The sequence below is a fragment of the Salvelinus alpinus genome, chromosome 5 (genome assembly GCF_045679555.1).
Source record: "Salvelinus alpinus chromosome 5, SLU_Salpinus.1, whole genome shotgun sequence".
In the NCBI taxonomy this organism is placed as follows: Eukaryota; Metazoa; Chordata; class Actinopteri; order Salmoniformes; family Salmonidae; genus Salvelinus; species Salvelinus alpinus.
This window is the reverse complement of record NC_092090.1, coordinates 85,366,751-85,377,480: the sequence shown is the minus strand read 5'-3', so window position 1 is coordinate 85,377,480 and position 10,730 is coordinate 85,366,751. Positions and strand designations below refer to the sequence as shown.

The 10,730-nt window shown below is 42.2% G+C and overlaps 1 pseudogene; it reads right to left on the bottom strand.

Annotated features, from left to right (window-relative positions):
* Positions 1-2,457: 2,457 nt before the first annotated feature.
* On the bottom strand, positions 2,458-4,095 carry LOC139575244 (glycolipid transfer protein-like; annotated as a pseudogene).
* Positions 4,096-10,730: the final 6,635 nt, after the last annotated feature.

Genomic DNA, 10,730 nt, shown 5'->3' with positions numbered 1-10,730 from the left:
GGAGACCAATGACATCACATCAGACCAGCAACTCCTTGAATGGCCTACTGCTTGACGTCTAAAAAACACAATTATGATCAAAACATTTTGTGTGTAAATTAGTGTATTTATACTTATGATATTGTTTTCAGCAGGAAAAGTATAAAAATAGCTGGAATGCCTCAGTCAGTCCCACAAGAGGACTCCACTTTGTTTTACTTCTTAATGTTATTGTTACTCTAAATTCAATGAATTGGCTAATCACATGCCGATACAGATACAGCAATAAATCATCCTGACTACCACCAAAAAGTAACACAGTAGCACCACCAAGTGGATAATAAGAGAATTTGACCTGCGTTGTTCCAGAGACGTGTAGCCTACAACAATTCCTAAAATCTCTTGTGTTTTTGAGCAGGCACCAGTGAATTTCACAAAGTATGTACAAAACATGTTATTAAAGTTGATATGGGCACACATTATTAATAACAAAATCAAATTTTATTGGTCACATACACATGGTTAGCAGATGGTAATGCGAGTGTAGCAAAATGCTTGTGCTTCTAGTTCCAACAGTGCAGTAATATCTAACAAGTAATCTAACAATTCCCCAAAAACTACCTAATACACACAAATCTAACAAGTAATCTAAAAATTCCCTAACAACTACCTAATACACGCAAATCTAAAGGGGTGAATGAGAATATGTACATATAAGTATATGGATAAGCGATGGCCGAGCGGCATAGGCAAGGTGCAGTAGATGGTATAAAATACAGTATATACATGTGACATGAGTAATGCAAGATATGTAAACATTATTAAAGTGGCATTATTTAAAGTTACTAGTGATCCATTTATTAAAGTGTCCAGTGATTGGGTCTCAGTGTAGGCAGCAGCCTCTCTGAGTTAGTGATGGCTATTTAACAGTCTGATGGCCTTGAGATAGAAGCTGTTTTTCAATCTCCCGGTCCCAGCTTTGATGCACCTGTACTGACCTCACCTTCTGGATGATAGCGGGGTGAACAGGCAGTGGCTCGGGTGGTTGTTGTCCTTGAGGATCTGTTTGGCCTTCCTGTGACATCGAGTGCTGTAGGTGTCATGGAGGGCAGGTAGTTTGCCCCCGGTGATGAGTTGTGTAGACCGCACCACCCTCTGGAGAGCCTTGCGGTTGAGGTCGGTGCAGTTTCCGTACCAGGCTGTGATACAGCCTGACAGGACACTCTCGATTGTGCATCTGTAAAGTTTGTCAGCGTTTTGGGTGACAGGCCAAATTTCTTCAGCCTCCTGAGGTTGAAGAGGCGCTGTTGCACCTTCTTCACCTAACTGTCTGTGTGGGTGGACCATTTCAGTTTGTCTGTGATGTGTATGCCCAGGAACTTAAAACTTTCCATCTTCTCCACTGCTGTCCTTTCGATGTGGATAGGGGGGGTGCTCCCTCTGCTGACACAATTCAATATAAAATTACAAACTGGTAATTTTTTGTAAAAATATTCATTTGCAATATAAGATTAAAATAATGTATAATATCGTGCATAATTTATGCACTGCATTTGAATCCTTTTCATACACATTTCTCATGACTATCAAGTGATACCTACAAATTCATAACCAGAAAATGGAAAGGAATCACTGACAAACAATCCATTTTCAGTGCATTTAATTGTTGCTTGAAATTTACTATAATTCCATAGTGTTTATTACATGTTTTGACATACAGGCCACCAAACAAATAGGAATTCCTATAGGGCAAGGAAAGGACATCTGGAGGCACCCGAATCAGTATTAGAAAGTCAATCCGAAGTAAAAGTGAGAAATACCAAGGAAAGACACATGCTCCATTATGGTTCTCAAGATAAACCCTCTACAATAAACCACAGGGGTGTGGTCAACTCAAGAGGCAGGCATCCTGTAAAGTTGCACTGTTGGACAAAGACAAAGCTAGTGAGAGTTCACCCTCTCCCCTGTATCAATGGCAGAAGGCACAGTTAGGTTAACAATATTAGAGTGGCATATCTCTATACTCGCATGGCTTGATTCAGCCACTATAATTACACAAAATAAATCTGGTTTATTTTTCATAATGAACACTGCATCACAATGTAATTCACAATCAATCATATTTATGAAACAGCCTAAAATGAAATGTCACCATTTGGTGGATTGATTTCAATGTCACTTAATATGTAAAGGTTATAAAACATTTCCTTTCCAACACATTTTTTAGAACACTTTAAAAGACTCACTTATTTGAAGCTTGAAACTTTGCAATCTTTTAAAACAAATCATCCCGACTTGACAGTTTACTCTTGCCGCTGCTTTGACTATACAAATATTAGTCTCCTGTGATATGACTGTTTCCGCAAGAGATTTGGTTTTGACTTCCTAAATGATGATTAGGTGAGATGACATTTGTATGATTACATCAATAATAAGGCATCTTTTATAAAATACAATCACGTTGATGTACCAATGGAATTAGATCTTGGCATTCATCTTGGTGTACATCTCATAGATGGCATCATTAAGGCAGTGAAGTTCACTAGAAATAGTCGTATTTTGTCCCGGCAGTCATTTTCCTTGACCTCTTGGACAGTGCCCTCAGGAAATCTGCCTTGTAGGGGGCTGCGAACACAGCTCCCTACAGTGGAAGACATTCAAGTAAAGTCAGTTCAAAAAAGCAGACTTGTCATAGATCTAACTGTCACGTTCTGACCATAGTTCTTGTGTGTTGTGCTTGTTTTATTGTTGGTCAGGACGTGAGCTGGGTGGGCATTCTATGTTGTGTGTCTAGTTTGTCTGTTTCTGTGTTCGGCCTAATATGGTTCTCAATCAGAGGCAGCTGTCAATCGTTGTCCCTGATTGAGAATCATATATAGGTGGCTTGTTTTGTGTTGGGATTTTGTGGGTGGTTGTTTCCTGTCTCTGTGTTTTCTCTGCACCAGATAGGGCTGTATCGGAAAGCCACATTTGTTATTTTGTAATTGTTGTAAGTGTTCACAGTTTCGTTTAATATTAAAATCATGTTGAACACGAGCTACGCTGCGTCTTGGTCCGATCCCTGCTACATCTCCTCTTCTAGTGAAGAGAGGGAAGGCTGCCGTTACACTAACAGTCAACTTTGTTTGATTAAGAGACGGTGAGATCACTTGAATGATGGCCACCACTAGCACAGCTAATTACCAAGTGATTTCAAATTGGCTAAACTATAACAGTTTCGGATAATGTGATAAACTGTCAATGGAGACGCAGTGTAATTAAAGCCGTAACCTAAAGCAATCATGCTATGGTGAGGCGCTTACCTTGAAGAGCTTTTGCACTAGCCACACATGGTACTTCTTCAGGGCCAGCTCACAAGCTTTGGTGCAATTGATCCGGATGAGGTTGGGGTTGTTGTCGTCCCTTCTCCCCATCCACCAGACTCTGCAGCAGGACCTGGATAAACCAGAGACCCCTGGTCAATAAAGAACGAGAAAAAATACAAATCACATATCAGACAGCGGGTACAGCTGTAGACAGACTCAACGGTAACACTTAAAGCCTTCCGGTAGATTGGTTTATTACCTGTTAAAAGCAGGTATGAGGCTTTATAATGTCTTATAATAAGGACTATATAAATATTCCTCTATTGAAATTAACTGAATTGAAATGTCTGGTACTTAATCAAGCTCTTATTAGATGCTAACGAGATGTTATAAGAGGTTTGTATGCTCATGACAAGTCTTATAATGCATTATAACAGCATCCTAAAGCTTTACAGACTCAAGCTCCAAAAATAAAACATTTGTCTGACCTCATCAGCCACATTAGTGCCAGGGTGGCTCCCACTTTGGGCCAGCCTGCTCCATACAGCTCATTCTCTACCTCCAGGATTTGTTGGCGGGTCTTGAACCTGCTGGGTTGCTGTCATAAACCACCTTGATTTTCTAAAACAGGGATAGTTCAGTAATAAAGTTGTTTGTTTCTTTATGGTTCCAAGTTTACCCGTTTGCACTTTAACCATATGAAAAAGTTGATGTAGGCTACTTACTGTGATGCTCCCTGCAATGTCAGATTTAACTCGAGCTAATAGAGCCAAGGCAGTCTGTAGAGAGATTAAAAATACCATGTTTGCCCATACTGGAAAAGTAACATCCTGCACAATTTAGATGTCAGCTTTGTCTACATTCCCAAGAGCTAAGAGAAAGGGGTTAGGAAGAAAGAGAGAGGGGTTAGGAAGAAATAAATACAGAGAGGTTAGGGAGAAAGAGAGAAAGTACAGGAGAGAGGGGTAATGGAGATTTTTTTTATTTTATATGTTGGGCAAAACTTTCCCCCTGTAGTGTGGTGGTATTGGTCCTGTTTGAGATCTCTCCAAGGTACAAAGAGACAGATGATTTTATGGATATACACTGAGTGTACAAGACATTAGGAATACCTACTCTTTCCATGACAGACTGACCAGGTGAATGCTCCGGTACCACTTGCCGTGCGGTAGCAGAGAGAACACTCCCTGACTAGGATGGCTGGAGTCTGACAATTTTTAGGGCCTTCCTCTGACACCACCTGGTATAGAGGTATTGGATGGCATGACGCTTGGCCCCAGTGATGTACTGGGCTGTACGCACTACCCTCTGTAGTGCCTTGTAGTCGGAGGCCGAGCAGTTGCCATACCAGGCAGTGATGCAGCCAGTAAGGATGCTCTCGATGGTGCAGCTGTAGAACCTTTTGCGGATCTGAGGACCCATGCCAAATGCCCTCTTCATTACTTTCTTGGTGTGCTTGGACCATGTTAGTTTGTTGGTAATGTGGACACCAAGGAACTTGAAGCTCTCAATCTGCTCCACTACAGCCCAGTTGATGAGAATGGGGGTGTGCTCGGTCCTCCTTTTCCTGTAGTTCACAAGCCTTTGTTTTGATCACGTTGAGGGAGAGGTTGTTGTCCTGGCACCACTCGGCCAGGTCTCTGACCTCCTCCCTATAGGCTGTCTCGTCGTTGTCGGTGATCAGACCTACCACTGTTGTGTCATCGGCAAACGTAATGATGGTGTTGGAGTCGTGCCTGGCCATGCAGTCGTGGTTGAACAGGGAGTACAGGAGGGGACTGAGCACGCAACCCTGAGGGGCCCCCGTGTTGAGGATAAGCGTGGCGTCTGTTTTGTTACCTACCCTTACCACCTGGGGGCGGCCCATTAGGAAGTCCAGGATCCAGTTGCAGAAGGAGGTGTTTAGTCCCAGGGTCCTTAGCTAAGTGATGAGCTATGAGGGGACTATGGTGTTGAACGCTGAGCTGTAGTCAATGAATAGCATTCTCATATAGGTGTTCCTTTGTCCAGGTGGCAAAGGACAGTGTGGAGTGCAAGAGAAATTGCAACATCTGTGGATCTGTTAGGGCGGTATGCAAATTGGAGTGGGTCTAGGGTTTCTGGGATAATGGTGTTGATGTGAGCCATGACCAGCCTTTCAAAGCACTTCATGGCTACAGACGTGAGTGCTACGGGTCGGTAGTCATTTAGGCAGGTTACCTTAGTGTTCTTGGCCACAGGGACTATGGTGGTCTGCTTGAAACATGTTGGTATTACAGACTCAGATAGGGAGAGGTTGAAAATGTCAGTGAAGACACTTGCCAGTTGAGCGCATGCTCGGAGTACATGTCCTGGTAATCCATCTGGCCCTGCTGCCTTGTGAATGTTTACCTGTTTAAAGGTCTTACTCACATCGGCTGCGGCGAGCGTGATCACACAGTCGTCCGGAACAGCTGATGCTCTCATGCATGTTTTAGTGTTACTTGCCTCGAAGCGAGCATCGAAGTAATTTAGCTCGTCTGGTAGGCTCGTGTCACTGGGCAGCTCTTGGCTATGCTTCTATTGGTGATGCCATTCCATTGACTCCATTCCAGCCATTATTGTTGTTGGACTATTGTGGTGGCTAATTTCTGCATGAGGAGAGTTACAAACTTCACACACCAGTCAGAGTTATACTTAAACTACATCTTTAATAATAAGATAGCACTGACTTTCAACGATTCGCCATTTCTAATGAACCGTTGATAGTGACAACACAAAAGTACAAAGATCTTTTATAGCCAAGATACACCCCTCTCAACCTACATGACGAACCACAGATGGTCATATGGTTAAGATTTTATAATGAGAAAGGAGTATCCTGTAGCCAGATAGCATTCGCTATAAATTATCATTCAGTTTGGTCCCTGAGATGAGGTTCTAATCTCGTTCCTGGTACTTCATAGCACAAAAACACCAACTCATCCATGGCATAAATCAATTGTCAACTCTAGATACTCCCATCTCAAGTAAAACCCCTTCTTGACCCCTCTCCTGGACAAGCTCACTGAGGGGAGTGAGCCTCTATGTCATACACTATCCCAGGATAAGTGCAACATCAGAGAGGACATACAATGGTTCCAGACACTGCCATACACCTCCCCCAATGCTAAAGAAGGGAGTGACTTGCGCACAGACATTGTGGAGACAAGTAATTGGTTCCCCATTAATCACGCCATCCCTTCACAAGATTTAAGAATAGGTAAAGACACATTCACATATGAAGACAATGTTCCATCCTGTCCTCTTCCCTTTCGGATATTCTGCATAGCACCAGAGACATGTAAAAGACAAGCCTGACCTCTCCCCTCTCTGGGCCCCAAGTGACTGAGCCCCAGCTGAGGGAAAAGTGCAACTGCCAACACTAAAGTCCAAAGGGATACATTCTAATAACAAGTATATCACATCAGCATATTATGCAGATAAGACATCTCAATTATCTATGTTACCCAACTAATTCTGATTCATCCACCATACTATTCAAGGAGAGTTGGGTTGAAGCCTTAGGTTGCTAAGAGAAGGACAAACTGAATTTTTCATGGAGGACTGGCTTGACGACACAATTGAACACACAATTTATTTTCATCATGAGCAAAAGCTATTGGTTTCTACCCAAAGAAAGAAAATGTTGTGATCCATTTAAAAACAAGAGACCAGAAAAATTGATAAAATAATGTGGTGCCAGTAGCAGGAACAGCAGCATTTAGTGGGCAAAACCTGGTATTTTCACACTAATTTATGGTAAATAATGCAGGCAACTTCAGTTGCTAATTTCTCTAAACGGTGGGAAAACCATCACCAAATTAACACGAAATACATTACAAAGGTTGAAGAAGCAATACTCCAAACCGCATCTTTATACTCCTTGTCAAACATAGAGAACTGATACTGTATACTGGTTGTTGGGTTTTGGCATGGGGTGTGGGGGGTTCGTGGGTGGCTTTTGACCATTTTATTGGATTCCTTATGTCTTACTCATTGTTAGGAAGAAATAGGGTCCAAATCAGAGGTACTATATTTTTTGAACATTATACAAATCCTATAAAATTAAAATGGCTAATTTGGGTTCAAATAGCTTAATTTCTCAGAGATCAAATTCAACAAAATAATATTTCAGGAATGCTAATCTTGTCTGTTTCTAAACTACAGAAATGATTTCAGAACAATCTGAGATGGTGGGTGTCAAATCCTCTTTCTTGTGCTTTTTGAGGAGCAGTGGCGATTGTGTAGTGGCTTTGCATGCCAGCAAAGCCACAACACAACACTGAACAATACATTACATTAATTGCACTATAACGGTGACAAAAGCTGCCCACAAACTGTTAGGGCCTACATAAAGCTGTCGCAACAGCAGAGTCCCAACACCTTACCACTGCTACACCTGGCTATCAGCGGAGCCTTGTCTGCCAGCGAAACAGTTCATTTACTGCCTTTAAAAAAACATAGCTGATATGGCTGACTCGCTTAAACAAATGGGGTTTCTACTGACAATTGAGATGTACAAACTATGGCATAAGGGGACGACAAGCAGATAAGAGACAATCCGTAATTTCGATTAAGACATTAATGAGCGAACTAGGACGGCCATAGACAATATAACTATTTGTTCAGCACTTTTGAAATGTACAGTGACAGATTTCAGACATGGGCTGTTCTTACAGTGTTCTCCCTGTACACCAAGTCAGAACTGTAGGATAAATAAAGGGGGCAAATAAGCAGACAATGAAATCTCTTACAATATTCAATGACTACATTTCTCAAAAACAGGTTATAGGCTACATGTGCACCACCAAGTCAGAACAGTAGGCGAAATTAAGAGGTGAAAATAGACCAAATTATTAGGATGAGGCACATGGGCTACTAAGAGCTTACTGCACAACATAAACTTAGTATTACTTTCTTGGCTACAGTATACATAATTCCCTGGCACTTTACATTTATGGAGCAGCATACAAGACATTTTTGGACTCACCTCATTCTGCTGTGCTCACTTGAACAAGGAGGTGGCACTGCTGTCTTTCGTGGGCAAATTTTGTCATCAAACTTTGTCATCGAAGTCTGGCATTTTCTGGATTTATGGTGCATTCAAGACAACTGGGAACTCTGAGAAAAAAAAAGTTGAATCATGATGACGTCAGGGATCTTCAGGTCGTAGCTCTAGACAGAGGCCAGTTCCCCATTTACAATCCAGAGTTGGATGAAAGTTCAAAACTTATTTTCCCAGTCGTAGCTATTTTTTCCAGAGTTCCCAGTTGTCTTGAACTCACAGTTAGCCACTGATTCCTTCCAAACCACTTTTTGTTGAATTTGCGATTTCCAACTTGTTGTGTAATGTTTATGTCCAATTGCCGATGAGCACCAATACATTTGATCTATAATGCCTCTTCATTATTTCTCTTCATATGACAAGGATTAAAAAGGATTTGCCAGTAGATTGTTGACTTGATTCATGATGATGACTGCTAGTTAAGATATTGAAAGTACGATGATGTTGAAAGTATGATGTCCAATCAAAGCTACTGTAGATATAACGTGATTTGACGTAATTTTATGTGTGGCCAATGACCTTCAGCCTTCTTGGATGGGCACTTTTGATGTAACTCTATGGCAGCACCCAAGGGGCTAGAATGTTCTAAGTCTACCCTTAGACTTGGTGGTGACGTAGTGTCCCCATGAGTGACAGAACACTAAGCCAATCACGGCGCAAAGCTCCATATTTTCTGCTGGCTTGCACCACCACAGAAAGCACTGAGCTAGGCCGAAACACCTGCATTTTCAAGCTCCCTTACTCAAGAAAACAAAAAGAGACCATGTTTGTACACGGCTTTATTACCTCAATGATATATATACACAATTTTACATTGTTTGCAAAATGATATGTGACACGTATTAATGCCAAAAAAACATCCAAAACAGGCAAGCCCCCCAAAAACGTATTGTATTTTAATTTTATGTTTTGCAGAAAATGTGGGGCTCAAAACATGTTAACTAGTGTCAGTGGTTGGCAAAATACAATACACCCAGCTGGTCTAAAGCAAAAAAGGTGGAATTAAAAACATGGACCTGGGTTGTAGTGCTGCTTGTATTCTTGGCATTCTTGGCACCCAGACAGCTGATGTTCTGAAAGAGCTGCAAAATCTGGATCCCTACAAATCAGCTGGGCTAGACAATCTGGACCCTTTCTTTCTAAAATTATCCTGCAAAATTTTTGCAACCCCTATTATTAGCCTATTCAACCTCTCTTTCGTATCGTCTGAGATCCCCAAAGATTGGAAAGCTGCCGCGGTCATCCCCCTCTTAAAAGGTGGAGACACTCTAGACCCAAACTGTTATAGACCTATATCCATCCTGCCCGGCCTTTCTAAAATCTTTGAAAGCCAAGTTAACAAACAGATCACCGACAATTTCGAATCCCACCGTACCTTCTCCGCTATGCAATCTGGTTTCCGAGCTGGTCATGGGTGCACATCAGCCACGCTCAAGGTCCGAAGCGATATCATAACCACCACCGATAAAAGACAGTAGTGTGCAGTCGTCTTCATCGACCTGGCCAAGGCTTTCTACTCTGTCAATCACCGAATTCTTATCGGCAGACTCAATAGCCTTAACTTCTCAAATGAATGCCTCACCTGGTTCACCAACTACTTCTCAGATAGAGTTCAGTGTGTCAAATCGGAGGGCTTGTTGTCCGGACCTCTGTCAGTCTCTATGGGGGTGCCACAGGGTTCAATTCTCGGGCCGACTCTTTTCTCTGTTTATATCAATGATATCGCTCTTGCTGCTGGTGATTCTTTGATCCACCTCTACGCAGACGACACCATTCTGTATACATCTGGCCCTTCTTTGGACACTGTGCTAACAAACCTCCAAACGAGCTTCAACACCATACAACACTCCTTCCGTGGCCTCAAACTGCTTTTAAATGCTAGTAAAACTAAGTGCATGCTCTTCAACCGATTGCTGCCCGCACCCTCCCGCCCGACTAGCATCACTACTCTGGACGGTTCTGACCTAGATTATGTGGACAACTACAAATACCTAGGTGTCTGGTTAGACTGTAAATTCTCCTTCCAGACTCACATTAAGCATCTCCAATCCAAAATTAAATGTAGAATCGGCTTCCTATTTCGCAACAAAGCATCCTTCACTCATGCTGCCAAACATACCCTCGTAAAACTGACTATCCTACCGATCCTTGACTTCGGCGATGTCATTTATAAAATATGCCACAACAGTCTACTCAGCAAATTGGATGTAGTCTATCACAGTGCCATCCGTTTTGTCACTAAAGCCCCATATACTACCCACCACTGCGACCTGTATGCTCTCGTTGGCTGGCCCTCACTACATATCCGTCGCCAAACTCACTAGCTCCAGGTCATCTATAAGTCTTTGCTCGGTAAAGCCCTGCCTTATCTCAGCTCACTG